Genomic DNA, 19246 nt, shown 5'->3' with positions numbered 1-19246 from the left:
CTTCCTGAATGGCAGTCATAAAAGCAATCAATTCTTCTTCTAGTTTATTTATTTATTTATTAAGCAATCAGAATCTACAATTCTATAATCTAGTTTGCTGGCGTAAGAGCTGTGATGCTCTTTAATGACGTGGTGAGTCCCTTCCACAGTTTTCTTTTAGGTCAGCTGGCCAGTGTCTTCGGAGTCTTCGATTGTGCTGCGGTTCAACGAGTGGCTGTAGGATGTCGTTTGGGTAATTTGCTTGTTTTTTATGGTGTGAGGTACTTTTTTCTCTGATGTCGTCCTTGATGTATGGTATATTTAGGTCTGTATGTAACGTTTGGTTGTTTACATACCAAGGTGCATTTGTTATAGTTCGAAGTATTTTTGATTGGCTTCTCTGGATTATTAATATATTTGATTTCCTGGCACAACCCAAGAGCTCAATTCCGTAAGCCCAGATTGGTTTGATTATTGTCTTACAAAGCAGGACTTCGTTTTCTATGGATAAGTTGTATCTTCTTCCAATTAACCAGTTTAGATCCTTGGTTTTTAAGTCTATCTGTTTGCGTTTGTTGATTACGTGGTCTTTCCAAGTGAGTCTACTATCCATATGGATTCCGAGGTATTTAACTCTTGGAGACTGTGGGATATTGTTATTATACAGTCTTACGAGTACTTGTGGGCAATGCTCTCGCCTTAGCGTGAAGTTCACTTGGACATATTTAGTCTCGTTTATTTTAATTTTCCATTTGTGTTGCCACGCTTGTATTTGGTTTAAGCGGTTTTGTAGGATACTGGTGGCCTTTGCTTGATCTGCATGGGTTGCTAGGATGACTGTATCATCTGCGAAGGTTCCTGTGGTGGTGTTTTCATCGGTTGGTAGGTCCGCCGTATAGAGTAGGTATAATAGTGGTCCTACTACACTGCCTTGCGGTACCCCAGAGTTTATAGTAAAGTTAATAGATGTTGCATGATTGATTTTCTTTTAGTTGAGCGGCAGTTTTAAGCGATACTGATAGGTTAATATTACTCTCTAATAGGTAATTAAAATACTCCCAATCTGTGTGTTTGTTATACATTAAGTAGAGTGGAAAGTGAACCATGTATAACATATGCAGTTATGGTCAGTACTGTTTGTAACTCTTGAAACTCGTAGCTATAATTCTTTACAGCCGTTTCACTAATGCACATACTTTTATGTTATACTAGTATTTTACAGACTACCATGCTGGGAATTATTTGTTATAGACCACCATGTTTCTGGGCGCAAGAAGAAAGGTACAGTATAAGCTGAATAAGAAAAAACATAATTAAGGGCTGATACCAATGCATTATTATAATTTTGTGCACAGAAGTCCTGGTGACCAACTTCTTCTGTCGCTTCGTTGTACCGCAATGACTAAACATCGACCAGGGTGTAACTTCGAGTCACGCCAAATGCAGGACGTTTTGGAACGCCTGAAATGTGAGCAAGACATACATCATACCCCTCCACACAAAGTCAGATGTCATGGTGGAGCGCTATATCAAGTCGGTCGAGAAGCACATCGGAAGGATTGGGACACAAGATTATCCATCTTCCTACTTCCTTACGGCACATGCACCCACGACACTACGTGTTTGACTCCAGCTTCTCTAATGTTCGGAAGAGAACTCCTCCTGCCCTGCGACCTGCCACTAGGGGACATCCACCTTACAAATGATGACCCACAATCGACCACGCGATATATCTCGTGGATCAGTTACGTGACATCAAAGACCACTCCCTCCGGCACCTGAAGCTGCCCAGTGACCGAATGGAAACCTACTAGACCGCCTGGCTAACTGAGCGGGCTACCAAGTGGACGCCCAAGAGTGGCTCTATCGCCCAACCCCCACCAAAGATAATTACCAAAGCTTCAACACTGATGAGAAGTAGTAGACATCCGAATCCACGGTGTGATGTACAGGATTCAGCGACACCCTACAACGGGACGACGGTAGTACACGTGGACCGACTGGCACTTTACATGGGAACCGCTCGGGACGAGCAGTCGGAAGGAGGGAGCAGTTGGAGAATCTTAGCATGACGTCAAAATGCCGTTCGCAACACCGATCACAGATCTCACAGCAAGTCCTCTCGGAAAAGAAGAAATAACAATAGGCTTATATGCTACTCAAAATGAGCAGCCTTAAGGAGGAAGCTATGTGACATGGCTACTTAAATATTTTGTTCACTGCCTGGTAACGGATCGATAAACAAGGGAACCATCTATAGGAAACGATTTGCTAATACATGAACAATATAGGAGCTGTTGGAGAAACGATCGTTTCTGTAAGGTCTGAGTCAAGCATACATAGCGAGAGGGAGTGACTGAAGATAGAAAACTTTATGTGTGCTAGAGTACAGTGATTTGTAGAGTGTGTAGATCCATGAAACTGTTGTAGTTACTAGTCTAAAGTGTCCATTAAATCCAGTTACCAATCCCAACCCCGTGTCCTGTTACTAACACGTGAAAATATATACTACAAGAACACATATTACGTTACGACACTGAATCATATACTAGGGTTATGTGATGTGAAATATTATATGTAGGTAAATAATATAAATATGTGGTAAAATATAGGTTTCGACTTCGAAGTTGATTGTTGCCACTAACAACAGTAATAACAATAATAATAAAAATGCATCTAGTAGCAAAATGACAACAATATAGATCGGAAACTCCGTATGTATGCACTGTAGAGGAGAACCGGACATTGGATATTTTGAGATATGGAAAATGATTGTGAACATTGTACAGAATCGGTCGTGGCCCCAGCGGAGTAGTCCCTCGTCTACCGAAATCGTTTTCAGTTAAAAATTTCAGTTATCTGTAGGTTTCCATCTGTATCAAATTCTGTCTTGTTTTACGAATCGATGGATTTCATTTGTATGCATGCGCGTCTTCCATACCAATAGACTCTCATTATTGCGGCAGGGCAGTTATAGGATCCGACACAAATTCTACGAGTATAACTTGGAGACTTCTCTGTGATGCCTCCTTTTGGAAAGGCTTAATGTTTTGCGTCTTAATGCATTTTACGGTATCTCAGGGCGAAGGAGCAGGCAATTGAGTTAGGCCGTGATGAGGGTGGCTGGGGTTCCCCTAACCTCCATTCACGTAAGGGTCGAGTCTTGCCCTCCACGACGTTTCTTGGCAACATAATTCCCCATGTTCATGGATACCTACGTAGGGCCTATGATGTACGGAATAATATGATCTGTAGCAAAACCCGATATATAGGGTTAGCCTAACAGAAATAGACACTTTCAAAGTTTTACACAAAGAAGAGTTTTAATAGCATGGCCAAGATACTTACATGGTTTGAAAAGTACTTCCTGAAGTTTACATGGGTACACCCTTTTACGGGATACAGCACAAAAAACGTACACTTTAGGTGACTCCCTCACATGCTCTACTACAGCTCTCCGGTTTTCAGTTCCCCATATACGAACGTTGTGTTTGTTCACCGTACCGCTATTGTGGGACGTTGATTCGTCACCGAAAACTGCCGGTTAAAGAAATCATTACTTCCTTCCGTTGCTGCATGTCCATACAGAATGAGTGACGGAGGGCTTTGTCGTTTTCTGTGAGGTTCTGCAATAACTGCAACCGGTAAGGGAACCTTCGTAAATGTTAACGCAAAATGTTCCCACACAGCCTTTTGTGGAACTTGAAGTTCTAAACTTGCACGTGTTGTAGACTTTTTGGGGCTCCGCGTGTAAACTTCACAAATACGAGTAATTTAAACTGTCTATTTCTTTTAGGCTAACTCGGAATTTTGAGCGTTTGGCAAGAACAAGGAACTGGGAGTAAGTCGTAGGAAAAGGGCACCTTGCACTTAGTCTCCTTTGCCTCGTTCTTCACCTCCTGTGATCTACTGACTACAGAATTTCCCGCTGTTATGTTAAGATAACAACAGCTTCCTTGCTGTACAAATATGAAACCCAAATTCTTCGTTCTTTAGAGGAAGGGGGTGAGTATGGCACAGCGTGAATATACTGTGTAAATCTATAAAATTTGTCATGGTAACATGGCCTCCGGTCGGACATTGAACTGGGTGACACCCCCATAACATGCAGTGGAATTATCATGGGAACTAACCACCTAGCCCTGCCACAAATATTTCTATGAAGTTGTCCTCTGTGTTGTTTTGCTTTCAGTTTTCGCCGCGTCCGTCCGTGTGTCGGACAAGGGTTATCAGATTAGTGTTTCAGAACCTGTCGCGTGTATCTCTGTCAGTATTCCTGGTGTCGTTTCTGGAATCATATTGTAATAAAAATTTCACCAAAAGCGAGGAATTAAAAAAATGTCGAGAATTTCGATCTTGTGGCCATGCGATCTGGGGCGGGTTTCAAACCTTCTAAAGGTATAGGTGTCTTGGGCGGGTTTGAAACCCTCTAAAGACATGGGTGTCTTGGGCGGATTTGAAACCCTCTAAAGACATGGCTGTCTTGGGCGGACTTGAAACGCTCTAGAGATATGGGTGTCTTGGGCGGATTTGAAACGCTCTAGAGATATGGGTGTCTTGGGCGGATTTGAAACCCTCTAGAGACATAGCTATCTTGGACGGGTTTGAATCGCTCTAGAGACATGGGTGTCTTGGTCAGGTTTGAAACCTTCTAAAGACATGGGTGTCTTGGGCGGGTTTGAAACCCTCTAAAGACATGGTTGTCTTGGGCGGATTTGAAACGCTCTAAAGACATAGGTGTCTTGGGCGGGTTTGAAACCCTCTGAAGACATGTTTGTCTTGGGCGGGTTTGAAACCCTCTAAAGACATGGTTGTCTTGGGCGGATTTGAAACGCTCTAAAGACATAAGTGTCTTGGGCGGGTTTGAAACCCTCTAAAAATATGGTTGTCTTGGGCGGATTTGAAACGCTCTAAAGACATAGGTGTCTTGGGCGGGTTTGAAACCCTCTGAAGACATGTTTGTCTTGGGCGGGTTTGAAACCCTCTAAGGACATGGGTGTCTTGATCGGGTTTGAAACCCTCTAAAGACATGGATGTTTTTCTGTCTTATTCCGTGCTATTCTCTATTTCAAGATTGTCTGATCTCTTGTCTGAAAATTCCAATAAATTACTTGGGTAGAATTTATAGAGCCTTATGATTTTTGCTCCCCTCGCTCCCACTTTGGAGTACTGGGCTGATTTCTCAGTTTCATGATAATTTTACAGATGGCAGGATTCCTTGGAATGGTGATCAGCTCGTCGCAAGGCCCCTACCTAAACACAGGAGAACACAAATAAAAGCATACATACATCAAACATCCATACATACATCGAACCCACGATCCCGGCTTCCGAGCGAACGAAGACAATACATGCCTTAGACCGCTCGGCTACCGTGTCCATTTTATTATGATTAGATAAGTGTAGTAATAGGTCGGATAAAAAGTAGTGGCAACACCTCTATAGTTCTGAAATGACTTTATTACCTGAGGTAAACACACTTACATTCCTTCAATATAATTTCCCCCCCACGTGTACCACCTTCTGTCAAATTTTTGGAAGGCGTCGTACACCATCAGCACATCTATTTCTGTTGATGTCCAGCAGTGACCGCCCTACAGCACCAATAATCTCCTCCTGTGTTGTAAAATGTCCCTTGTAGTGGTTCTTTCATTTTGGCAAAGAGATCATAATCGCATGGACTCATATCGGGTGAGTATGGCGGATGTTGCAGTATCTCCCATCGCCAGCGGCGAAAGAGATTCTTGACAGCGTCAGCAGTATAAGCCCTTTCATTGTCATGAAGAATTATGGGGTTCGTTGCCAACAAGTGTCCTCGCTTTCTCCTGAGTGCTGGACGAAGATGATTATCCAGGAAATTGTAGTAGTAGGCAGCGTTTACTGTCTGTCGTTGAGGTACAGTGTGGTGCAGTGCAGTACCACTCCATCAGTGTCATATGCCACAATGAACATTGCCTTCACATTGCTCCGTGTAGGGCGCACTTTCTTTGGACTAGGAGAGTCAGGATGCTTCCATTCATTTGATTGTTGCTTCAAGTGCGGTTCGTATGAGCGAGCCCAAGTTTCGTCCAGAGTGACGAGATCCTTCCAAGGAAGTCGTCACCTTCCCTCTGATACCAGTCCAACAAGTCCTGTGCAATTGCATAACGTTGCCATTGTTGCACCTCGGACATTTTATGGGATACCCAAAGCTGCAATTTTGCGGTATCGTGCAGAATGTGGAGCACGGTTTTGTGACATACGCCTACCTCAGCAGCTAACTCCCACGCAGCCGATTGACGATCGACATCCAGCAAAGAAGCAAGAAGCTGAATTGTGTGGTTGTCAACATGGGGTCTCCTGAATGGCATCCCTCCCTTCACGGAACAATTTCACCCACCGTGCCACTGTGTGATATGGCAAAGCAGCATCACCACATGCTTCTCGCAGTCCCTGATAACAGTTTTGTGCACTACGACCTCGTGCAACTTCAATTTTTATCCAGGAGCTTTGTTCTTGTTTCGTAAACATGATAGGGTGCTTGAACTGGGTTCCTGCACTTCAAGACGATGCACAATGCAACTCAATGAAACACAACCAGAGCCACTCACTGCACTACTTCAACTGAATTTCTGCTATCAGCTACAGGCGGCGCTAGTGCCACCTGACGCACATCTTTCAATTTACAGCAGTGTTGCCACTACTTTTTACCCAAACCCTGCATAAAGGAACAAATGGATTACACTGGCAAAGGAGAAAGTGAAGTTCAGAAACATATATGAAAGTTGCACCACAGAGACGAAACCCCACCATGAATCCCATAAGAAAATCGAATCTGGTCCGTGTACTCATAAGTGTTCATTTCAAGTCAAAATAAGTATCAAATTTTCGGTGAGCAGCCTAGTCTACCATGGATCAATCTTATTTATCCATAGTTCCTATAAATGTCGTTAAATAAACAATTGACAAAACATGAACCTACCCCTGAGTTATTTAGCTGAAAGTTCTTTAGGTAGGTACGTGGTTAAGTAGGCAGGCAGGTGTGTGGTTGGGTATGTAGGTAGGTAGGTAGGTAGGTAGGTAGATAGGTAGATAGGTTTGTGTTTACGTAGGTGGGTGGGTGGGTAAGTAGGTAGGCAGATAGGTGTTCAGGTAGGTAGATACTTATGTAGGTGGATGAGTAAATAGGTAGGTAGATAGGTAGGAAGCTATTTAGAAAAGCGTACTCTACCATGGTGCACCACCACACAAAATATCATGTAGTTTATTTAAAGCAGGGAGTGGAAATAATATTATGTTCATATCACATTTCACGAATAACGGTCAATTAAGGTAGGCATGTATACAGTACTACTGTCAATATTTGAGTAAGACAGAAAGACTGACAGACGAAAGAACGTTTAAATAAGAAAATATATGTGATTACGCTGAAAAAAATACTTCAAATAAATCACAAATCTAGGAACGAAAACACGCATACTAATTGCAGGAAATTTGAAAGAAAAGCATTCTATACAAAATTGCCATACCGATTGAGAATAAAAATCGAACATCTCGTAAGATATTAGTGTTCAAACAAGGATATAAGAAAGAGAATTTGTTAAGTGGAGTCGGTAAGCTATTATCGAATAGTCACCAACCCAAATATTCTTAATTGTGCTTTTCATGTACAACGAACATAACATTCAGCTATTATTGGTAAGGTCGAGACTTTCTGTCTCTCCGCCTATTTGTCCTAATATTTCATCCTAGAATCTACTCAAAGCATTTTGATTAAGTTTGGTATTTGAATTTATCGTTATAACTTAAATTATTGTTTAGTCTGTCTCCTGCACTTGACGAAAGGAGTCATTCAATCTACCCATCTCGTTTCTCCGTACGTAACCCAAGATTTAACTGATGTTTAGATCCAGCTGGTTTTCACAACCTTCGTCCTGAACAAGCCGAATGACTGCGTGAACAACTTCGTGGACATCTTCTCTCCTAACACAGAGATCGAGTCCAGAGTGAAGACGTTCTGCAGCTCCATAGCAGAAACGGTGAATTCGAGGAACAACATCCTCTATGTCCGCTTCTTTGCAGACTGGTCGGCCAGGAATTCCACCTTCTCGTCCCTCTACACCGCTTACAGGGAGAGGAAGAAAGATGGAGACAGTGACGGTAAGAAAACAAAGCAGAGAACATTTGGAACACGTGTAAATCCGCTGCTGGGATATTATTCCTATGAAACTCAGCACTAAAATAGCGGTCAGTTTTATTAGCCAATTTGTCTTATTTCGAAAAAATGTAAGAAAGCTTATGCGATCTCCGTGCTGTCTGTAGAAAATTAATAAGTATCAAAGTCCATCGAGTGAAACATTTTACTATTTAATAAAAGTTTTATATGTTTCGGCCGCTACTTGCCATTATCAAACGACAGAGCCAGCAATACAAAGGAAACACTTTACGTGCTTGAAAAACTCGTGATGTTATAAAGGGATTTCAACCATTAAAAATAAAGACAATTATAAATTGAATTAAAATAAGTTAAGTTAAAATATGGTAGGCAAACTCTATACAATTAATTAAAAATTCTTGTGTAAGTAAGTGAATCCATTGACGGGTGCATTTTCTTAGTCTTGCATGTCAAATCTCTTGCGCGGTTGGCCGTTATGTTCGTCTGTAATGTTTTGTGTATATGTGTTCCGGAAGCACTGTACTGCACTGAACTGGACTTTCATGACTGACTCACTCAGCCCCTGCTAAATTGCTGCTGACTCTCACAACACAGTAACCCTTGGTTTTAAGTCCCACTGGACTCACGACCATATTTTACTGCCTGACACCTTTGAGAGACTTCAGATATACCGAACTCTTCATGAGGGCTTTACAGCTATTGTATAGGCGCATCACCCTTCGAGAACTTTCTCGCGAGTGCTGGAGCGACCTCAGTCCCGATGTCAGTTGAACGGCTTCTGCAGCAGTGTGGATATTACGAGAGGTGAATCGACACACGCTCAGCTCTTGCGACTGTGTATACAATACATACGTGTATAAGCCAAAATTCGTCCGTCCCAGAGAGTTATAAAAGACTGTCCTGTGTCTCGCAAAGGGTTTACCTTTGAGTAGAATAGTGAATAGGCATACAAGAAGCGTCCCTCTCGGTGATCTTTGGCGAAAAGAAACTGATCTTCCTATTTCAATAAAAGGCAATAGAAGCCCGACGGCTATATACATATGACAGACAATTTCAAATATTGCTCATGTCCTAATACTAAAAGTTATTAACATTTAGTGCGCCTGTTTCAAAATTGTTAGATACAGGGTTCGAATCTTGGCCGGGTAGACGGATATTTTTTGAATTAGTTTGTTCGAGGATAATTTTTTTCCACTGTATAAAGAAGTTGATATTCTGATGATAACCCAAGAAAAGGGTCGAAATATGTAGCGATACAACAGATAACGGATAAAAACAAATTTTGACACAGTAGTGCCTATTTTGTTTCTTTTTTATTATTTATTGTGCGGCTATCCCAAATTATATCTTTTCGTAAATGTTGAGATTTTACCATGGCTGCTTTGTCCCTCAATTTTCCTGTTCATTATCAGTCCTTCTGCCATCTGATACCGAACTCACCCTTGAGGAAGCTGTGAAATAAAACAGGAAAACTGTTGCAGGGGGTTGCTTGCCTGGAGAGTTCGACTGTCAGGACGAGCGCTGCATCAAGAAGGAACTGGAGTGTAATGGGGTCATTAACTGTCGCTTCCGTTGGGATGATGACGACCATTGTCTGGTGAGTACTGGCCAGTTCTCGAGAGTGTCCCCGCTCCAGACAGAGCTGCGACTCGTTGCTCTGCTCTCTGACGCCTTGGAATCTGCTGTCAAAATAAGGAGAATGCCCCCAGAGACGAAGAAACTTTTGCCGTGTAACCTCCCGGAGTTCATAACAATCATCCGAAATTTGTTTTTAGACATTAGGCCTGCTTCATCATCTCAAAGATTCCTCCTGCTAAACTATTAAAGGGGCCAGGATAGCTCAGTCGATACAGAGACGGGCTACCAGCTTGACGGCAGGGGTTCAATTCCAGGCAGGGAAAAGAAATTTTCCTCTACTCCACAGAGTCAAGAGCGGATCAGGTGCCCATCTCCTATCCAGTGGGTATCGGGGGTGAAACGGCTGGAGCGTGAAGCTGACCACTCACTTACATCTAGTACAGAGGTCGAAAATGGCAGATTTATACCTGCTCTCCCATACGTCTTCATGACTTGCTGCTTAATTGATGTTTAATTAATCAAGCAGAAGGGCAATTTTTTTTAATTCGCATAGTGGGGGGTGTAGTCCAGTTGGGTGCACTCCGCAAGGCTGTCACTGATTGGTCTATTGTACCTGAACCGGGTTTTTATGATAACTGAGAATTTTGGTGGAATGAAGATTGGCAGGGGAAATCGATGTACACCAGCGTCACTTTGTCCAACACCAATCCAACTTGACTAGACCCCGGGCTCGTACCCGGGCCCCCGCAGTGGAAAGCCAGCAACTAACTTCACAGGGACAAGTTTATCTCTACCTACTACAGTTTTTGTGCAGTGGAACCAAAACTTTCGTACTATCTTAATTGTGTGATATACGACATGTAAGATGATAGATCTTAACAAGTTTTAACATATACATTTTATTATTCAACAAGGACGAACACACATTTTATATCATTTTATAAATGGACACTTGATGGCAGGCAGTGCAATGGTTTAACGTGATTAATAGACCTGAGGAGGGCAGAATGATGCCGAAACATCTAGTATGAAGTGACAAGTGAAATTGTATGCACTAAAAGACGGTTAATATATACACATTATGGATATCTTAATTGTCTTCGTCCTCCGGTTAATATTATAATTTATTTTTATTTTTTTAATCCTACTACAGATAATTTTTCTCATATTCGTTTTACAACATTATAAAAAAAGTAATCGAAATTGTTTTTGTGTTAGGTCTTTGACCTCCATGATCTCCAGTTACTTCTTCCGGCTAATGTTTAGGCTAATTTCTTCCATCATTTTATCATTCTGACACTGATTACTTCCGTAGTCTGAACTTGTACTCGCACTGCTGTTCTTGTGTTACATCCTCCTCCTCCTTCCAATATGCCTGTAACTCCTTCCACTCCTTCCATCAGGAAATCCTTCATCTATTACTTTATGTTCCAAACTTCTGTCCGGTTATGGCCCTATTTTATGACATTATGAACATTTAAATGAAAACAAAGCAAAGGCAAAGTTTATTGATCTCGTTTCGTGAAAACACATAAACCTGTGTACACATATCGCGAGCTCTCCGTATGTAGATTTGAATGGCAGGCCCACAACTGAATGATGAATTGGAAAGGACTTTGAATGAAACAGTCGCGACCTAATCTATGTACTATTCCGGAACTTGCCTGGAGGGACTAAGGAAACCCATAAAAACCATAATCAACATGCCTCGGCCGAAATTTCAGAAATTCCTGAACAAGCGAAATTATTGCTGTGCCAGAAAATTCGGGATGAATATTTATGAAAGGACAGATTTTACCGTTTCAGATACCTCTAATTGAGTATGTTAGATTTATACTTAAATGTTTTATGTTTTAGAAAATTTTCAAGTGCACCAGTTCTATGGAATTTCATTACTTTAATTTATATAACCTCTTTTGATATATGCTGTTTGGCAACATTGACAGCTGATTGCTAACAGCTGCATCATGGTTTCATACCACACTCTTTTTGGTTCTGAAGATTTAGGCGAAATACTCCTCCGAAACGTCTCTTATATTTTAGCGGACTAAGCGGCGTTATATCGAGAGGACTGGTCTCTTCACACATGTTTAAAATCATTGACCTTCGAAACTTAGGGCACGCAACATATATGTGACACATTAAAACTGCACACAGCGTTTGGTAGACTTCGGACTGGCAGGATACTACCAAAATCAATGTTAAGTAAGCGTGAAATGGATTAAACTGGCTCAATATAGAATTCAGTTGCGGATGTATGTGTATGAAGCTGCATATTTTGTGAAATGGATGAGTCTCGCCTGGCTACCTGCCAAAACTTGCAGGCGTCCTCATCAAATGTTTGTATTTCAAAGTTTAAATAAACAAACTTTGATCATATTTGCACGTAGATTATATTGACCATCTTTATAAACGTCAGTTTTTTCCAGGAAAGATCTGCAGCTTTCAGTTTCATATTCAGTTATCCCCTTCTTATATCATGTGAATGTCAGTTTTTTAAGATGAAGAGTTCAGTCTTCCTGATTATAACTCCGTGCAGTACGTTGAAAGCCATCCGACGTTTCGGAAGAGCATATCGCAGCTAGATATTCTTATTTTGTCTCCTACTGGTTCTCTGAGAGAGCCAGTGGGAACTAACAGGGTGTCTTAAGTTACCTATACAAGCCCAAGCATCCTGCAAGTGGGTTGCTTTCGTTGCTACCTGCTTCATGCTAGTTTCTTTCTTGGCTTATTCTTCGCACCCGTAGAAGAAACGGCATATTCCTGCGAAACATCGGTTAACTTTAAATGTGTCAAACGGCGTTCTATCCGATAAGACAAAACTCGTCACAATTTTTATTTTAGACAAATTGTTTCTTCATATTGTAATGGATTTGCTCAAAGCGTTTCTAGGCAACTGTTCGGTAAACGCGGTTATTGTGCAACAGTGAAAGATGTGTCTCAGTGGACGAGTGATACTGCGCGTCGCTGGGCAGCAGCGCACTAATGAGAACGTTGGCTAGGAATCACGTGACTTGTTCTCTGTGTCGTCTTCCTTATGCAACAGTAGAACTGGATTTTCCGTGCGTGGTCCGTGCGGAGGCTGTATAACGAGGTTTACAGAATAACGCCGGCAGTTCAGTTCAGTTCAGTTCGGTCCAGCAGTTGTAAGCTGGAAGATTCGAGGATTCGTTAGTAAGACTTCGTTCAAGGCAGTTCAGTAGTTGATGTGTTAGCCTTGAGAGTGTTATAATTGTTTGTGTGTCACAGATACAGCAGTCTTGAAAGCTTAAAAACGAATTGTAGTTACGACGTGTGAAATTATCAAATAAAACGAGTTATCAAATCCGAAACCAATTATTATATCAATGATATACGTGGTAGAGTCATTATGTTCGTGGAGTGTGGTTTTATTGCATTCTATTACAAGGTATTTACATACACTTACGCAGATCCACATCGGCCCTCAAAATAGTTACCGTTGGCTGCTATGCAAGTCTGCAAACGTTGATATAGCTGCCGAAATCATTGCTGAAATATATTGGCAGAAAATTTCCGTACGACGCTTTGGGGCCCTTCCATGAACTTATTGACTGTGGTAGTATATCTACTCATATCCTACTACTTAATTTCTGAAAGTTAAGTATTCAGATAGGGCCGCGCCATAGCTCAAGCTGATAGTCGCTAGCTTTTCACTGCGGCGGACCTGGTTCGATCCCGTGTCTGGTCAAGTGGGATTTGTGGTGGACTAAGTGGCGCTGGGGCAGGTTTTCTCCGAGTACTTTGGTTTCCCATGCCAATCTTCATTCCACCAATTGCTCCACAATCACCCTCACCTATCATGTGGGGCTGGTACAATAGGCCAGAAGTGGCCGCAGTACAAGGGACTTAGTCTCACCCCACTAACAATAAAAATAGTATTCAGACAAGGAAGTGATCAAAAAATTAGATAAGGAAATAAAAGCTTTCGGAAATATCGTTTGAAACCTTCATTCAAGCCCAGTGTTACGCAAGCGGTAGCTAGTAAACTCCTGACACAAACTCTAATTAACGTAACCTATAACACCCAGCAGCGAAATTTCATCGACTGAGATTCGAGAACTTTAAACGAATTGAATGATTAAATTAGAACAAGGATGAAAGGAAATCGGCGATATTTGTTCACAGTTTAAGTGTAATTCTTCGATAGGTTATAGACGAACATAATGATGAATAATTGACCCTGTAATTGAAGCTCCTCTGAATATATATATAGAATAATTATTTTGAGATCTGCCGAGCTAGAAAACAAATATATATATACATACATATATATATACAGGGTGTTTCTCGACTTTAGGGCATAACTGCAGGAGGTGATTTCCTAGGTCTTTGTGATCAAAAAAGTTCATACGAACATGTGTCCGATTTTGGGCCGTTACGGAGTTATGATCGTTTTTTCATTCCCGTACACGCCCTCGTGTAAACCGCGCCGGACATACCAACCCACCACGCCTTAGGTACCTCTCAAGTGTCGAGATAACGAGAACCCTCTGTCTGTAGCTGGCTAAAAATAGCGACCCGCCAGATGATAGACGCGGTTCACACGAGGGCGTGTACGGGAATGAAAAAACGGTCATAACTCCGTAACCGTCCAAAATCAGACACATGTTTATAGGAACCTTTTTGATTACAAAGACGTAGGAAATCACCTCCTGCAGTTATGCCCTAATGTTGTGAAACACCCTGTATATATCGCTGAGTTAATTCTTCAGTTGGCGAATTATATCTAGATAGCTATGGGGTTACAAAGATTCTTAATGATAATTTGATATTTCGTTTATTTATTTGTGCTTTACTTAACTGTGTCCATTATAGCTCAGAATCTACAGTGTAGGGTTTCTTTTGATCCACACAGCAACTGAAAATGAGACTTAATTTTCTGTTCCAGCAGTCCTCAGCTCTTGTGTGGGGCAATGCTCAGGCTTTCCTCTTGTATTCTTAATTTAATTTCCTTCCCTGCTCTTCTTAAATGGCTATTAGCAAAACGGAAATTCTTTGTTCCGTTTTCACACTATATTCCATTAATTATAACATTACTGAAGGCGCTACAATGCGGGCAGGTTTTATTGGGCCATTTTCTTCCAGAGACCTAAATCTTCTTAATCATGGATATTAGTCCTTTTGTTCCCGACTAAAAATTACCTGTCTGTGGCTAACAGTCTCAGACGAAAATGTTAGAGCTGAAATTCTGGAATGTTAAAATTATTTAAGTGAAAATATTTGTTCAAGAGTAATATAGATAACCAATTGCGACAACACATTCAATCTTACCCTTTTATTTTTAAAGGAATAAATTATGGAAAAATTAATTCAAATCCTCCTATTTTCACGTAATTGTTAACATAACTTCATAATTAAACAAACTAATGATTTGCTTCTCTGTATAACGTAATGAAACGTAGGCCATATACTTTCTCACTATGACATCATTAATCTAATAATATCAGTCATTGATGTGCGCAGCTCTGTAAAGGCTACTGCACGTAATATTTTATGTACACTCACCAAATTTCTCGTCGACTGAATGCAATTATCAGTTACCTATTATCAGAAAACATGAAACAACTTGTTATGTTGCTCTCCTATATTCTACAAAAGACCTCCCCGGAAAAAAAAATACAGTTTTGTACATCAGTTGCCTCTTGACGTGTAATTATTGTCTATTCCGTCTTCAAGGTTTGTACTACAGGCGCTAAAACGTTCGCAGTTGAAACGTCGTTCTTAAGGAGCCTAAGAAACATTCACAGTTCCCCAGCTGCGAGAAACGTTTTCTGCAAGTGCCTGTATCATACCTTTACCAGACACTACGCCATTTTCAGCTGCTCGAAATTTTTGGTTTGCGGATTCAAATCCCTCTCAAGACATTGGTTTATGTGCGGTAAAACGCAGTTCCTGTGTTAACTAGTTAAGCACTGCACCATGAAGACGTATGGGGGAGTGGATGTATAGACCCAAGTTTTCTTGAGCTAGGTACCAGTTGGAGGTGAGTGGTCAGCTTCACACTCCGGCCGCTTTACCCCTGAGGAAAGAGCCCCTGTTACCCATTGGATAGGAGGATGGGTGGGCCCCAGAACCGGTCTGGGCTACATGGAGAAGTGAAAATTCTTGCTCCGATCGGGACTCGATCTCCAGTTCCTTGGATGTTCAACCCGTAATCAGTCACTATACCGACTAAGCTATCCCAGCTAATATTGGTTTATGCACGGGTCGTTATTTATTTGTTTTTTGCCCTAAATACGAAGAAACATTCAAATGGTCCAATCCTCGTTTCAAGCAATCCTGCCAGTTGTCTGGTGCATTTAAATTTATTTATGAATTGGAACAACCCCAGGCCCATAAAGGTTTGGAAAGCAGAATAAGAACAAAAGTCTATCGCGGCCTGTAGAATGTGAACTGAGCTGAATTGGCTCAGGGCATCTTCCAGTGTCGGACCTCTGTGAAGAAACATTAGCCTCTCTGCTCACACCAACAGAAGATCTCGTGACTGTAGTCAAATTCTGATAACCGAAAATTTCCAACCGCTCAAGAAAAATGCTATGTTAAGGGATTCGTTAACAGTTTGTTGATTTGTTGGTCTATTGTTTGTTCAGTTGATTAGTAAAGGTGCAGATAAAACGAAGCTAAAGTTGTCTTCAACACCAATACATGAAAATACGTGAAAATAAGCTGATGTACAGTTCCATGCTCTCGTAACTCCGGCACAAGAGGGAACTGGTAAAAAGGGTAAAACTATCCCTGTAACAGGCCGTGAAGGCTCACAGGGTTCCCAAAATTTCTCTAGACAATCGGCTCACAGATGTCGGTCAGGTTGTCAGACTTACCCGCTGGCCGCCCTTTACCCCCAGGAAAATTCCTTGTACTCATTTCTGTTAGAGGCAGAGTCGACCCCGGGGCCATAGTGCAGCTGGAAAGATTAATTAAATTTAAATATCTACCTCATCGGGACTCGAACCCAAGATATTCCGGCTTTTAGCATAGTGCCTCAACCAACTACGCTACCGCGTGCTCCAAAAGAGGGAAATGAGTGACCATTTTTACGGCTCAGCTCTTCTACGAGACATTTGGTTAGGAGCGGGCGTGGTCGCGAAGAGGAAATATCTGTCCCAGTCGGAAATCAAACCCAAATACCTGCCCGTTCTGCCAGTGACATAATCACTATAATTTAGTTCCTTATTTCCTCAGTGAACTTCGTTTCCTGATTGGTTATGTGCTTATACAGTGCGTACAATCAAGTGCGCGCCGCGGCTGCAATTTGCCGCGAGTCATACCACCGCAGAACGGATGCAGTCGCGGGGAGGAGTTGCAACACTCCTGCAAATTGCAGCCGCGGCGCCCACTTGATTGTACGCACTGTACTACTCTGCCCAAAAAGTATCGGACCTTGGGCCGGGAAAAAAAGTTCTGTATCTGGGTGGTTACAATACCCAATCGCCTTCGAAGTAGGCCCCTTGTGAGTCCACACGCTTAGCCCAGCGGCCCTTCCATCGCTGGAAGCAATTCTGGAAGGCTTCTTTTGGAATGGCGTGCAGCTGCGCCGTCGCGTTCTGTATGATGCCCTCGCGGCTGTCAAAACGGCAGCCTTTTAGCAGTGACTTCAATCTCGGGAACAGCCAGAAATCACAAGGAGCCATGTCAGGAGAGTAGGGAGCCTGGCGAACCTGCGGAATGCCGTGCTTGGTCAGGAAACCCTGGATCATGTGTATATCTGATTGATTGCTTAGCTAACTGGTTAGTATCTTGGCAATCGGTAAATCTGACTTGTGAGTTTGTTACTTGCGTGTATGGGCTAGAATGGCTTTGGATGTTTGCAAATACGGGCTGGTCTCTACTCTAAATGAGATATGGGTCTGTTTTACTCGCCTGCTAGGCATGTTGAGGGCGCTGCTGTCCCCCTCCCACGGTAATTCGTTTTCGTCTTGGCTTCTGAAAAGAGCTTCCTACGCTCATAACACAGTGCTTTTCTTTTTAATAATAATTTCGTTAAATGTAAGAAAATCTCTGTGAAAAACTCCAATCTTTCAAAACGAATTTCTTCCACTACACAGTAATGCGTAAGGACGAGAATGCTACAAGCGGTTTGAAGACACGCAACCATCGATGCCTAAATGATGATCAAATGATTCTACAGCGAAAAGAAAAAAATAAGTGCAAATGAGACCACATTTCGGTGATTGACTGATTCACTGGGCAAGGAATATATTCTAATTTTAGACAAAAAAGGTCAAGCTCTCACTTTTACAGGTCATGAAGGCCCATAGGGTTGTGAGACGTTGAGGGTCCCACATTATCTAGACAGTCGGCTCACAGATGGCGGTAAGGTTGTCAGCCTTGCGCGCCGACCGCCCTTTATCCCCCAGGTAGGTACCTGGTACTCATTTCTGTTAGAGGCTGAGTCGACTCCAGGACCATAGTGTGGCTGGAAGGATAAGGTCAATTGAAAAAGCCACCTAATCGGGCCTAGAACACGCGACCTTCCGGTTTGCAGCACAGTGCCTCAACCAACTACGATACCGCAACGTGTTATACTAGGTATCTTAGTGTATTAAATATATATTTCTGATATATTAATTGTTCCTCAGGATATTGAGTAAATAATATTTCCTTACAGAATTATTCTCATAAATGTACATGTTCATATTCTTCGTGGAAAGTAGTTAATGTTGAAGTGAGTGTATGCTGCACAGTCAACTGAAGTTTGCTTTCATGATGGCGCAGTTGAAATATTTTGCAACAGATGAATTCTCTTCAATTTTAAGGATTAATAAGAAATTTCTGGCTCCGTGTCTTTTTTTGTATCTGTTGACTTATTTCCATTTTCTTTGCAAAAGGCACATCTGTAATAAAGTGATATCGAAGTGAATTGGCATACAGAGTAGCGTGTAACACACATGGAAAATGGCATCATCCGTTTTGTTATGTATTGTACTGTGTACAAAAAATGGACCAGAGCTTTGGTTACAGTTACAGAGCCTGTTATCCGTTCTCCTTTGAAAATCTCAAGCAGACGCCCCGCACTTCAAGAAGATCTGCAAAGAAGATGCAGTCCCCTTTGTTTTTTCCAGCTACTAACGACGTATAATGTAACACAATATTTCAAAGAGGCTTGAGATGATTTTGTTCGAGATATCGCAAATCCCCGCTACAAGGGGACGGCAGTTCAGGGGAAGGGAGCTTTATGAGTGTGAATGGGATGCGGTAGGCTACCTGCAGCGGTAAGGACACTCGGCTGCTTCAAGGTATTCCGATACATTTTCAAGAAAAACGTAAGAAAACTATTAAATTTCTCTGGCTAGGACATTTATTGCCGAGATTGTAAGAACTGCTTTCAAAATTCGAGTCGAACGTTTGACCATGAAGTCAGTACGCTTGGTCACAGACTTCATGAAAGCGAAATTCTTGGACCCTAATATACAATCGGAGAAATTCTCATGGCTCGACAATCGAGGTTCCATTTCTCAGTCCAGACCAGCTCTGAACCCCACCCAGACTCCAGTGCAATGGGCACCTGAGGTT

At 41.9% G+C, this 19246-nt stretch overlaps 1 protein-coding gene across 1 annotated transcript in view; it reads left to right on the top strand.

The window, feature by feature from the left end:
• Positions 1 to 7893: 7893 nt before the first annotated feature.
• The window catches only part of LOC111868713 (glucose transporter type 1), a gene marked incomplete at its 5' end in the record, with an annotated part of 45994 nt that continues 34641 nt past the window's right edge, over positions 7894 to 19246 (top strand). Inside the window, 2 exon segments of the mRNA XM_033753144.1 lie at positions 7894 to 8118; positions 9616 to 9731.

This window comes from Cryptotermes secundus, unplaced genomic scaffold (assembly GCF_002891405.2).
Source record: "Cryptotermes secundus unplaced genomic scaffold, Csec_1.0 scaffold1688, whole genome shotgun sequence".
NCBI classification, from domain to species: domain Eukaryota; kingdom Metazoa; phylum Arthropoda; class Insecta; order Blattodea; family Kalotermitidae; genus Cryptotermes; species Cryptotermes secundus.
The sequence above is the reverse complement of the archived record's forward strand: the minus strand, read 5'-3'. Positions and strand labels throughout refer to the sequence as shown.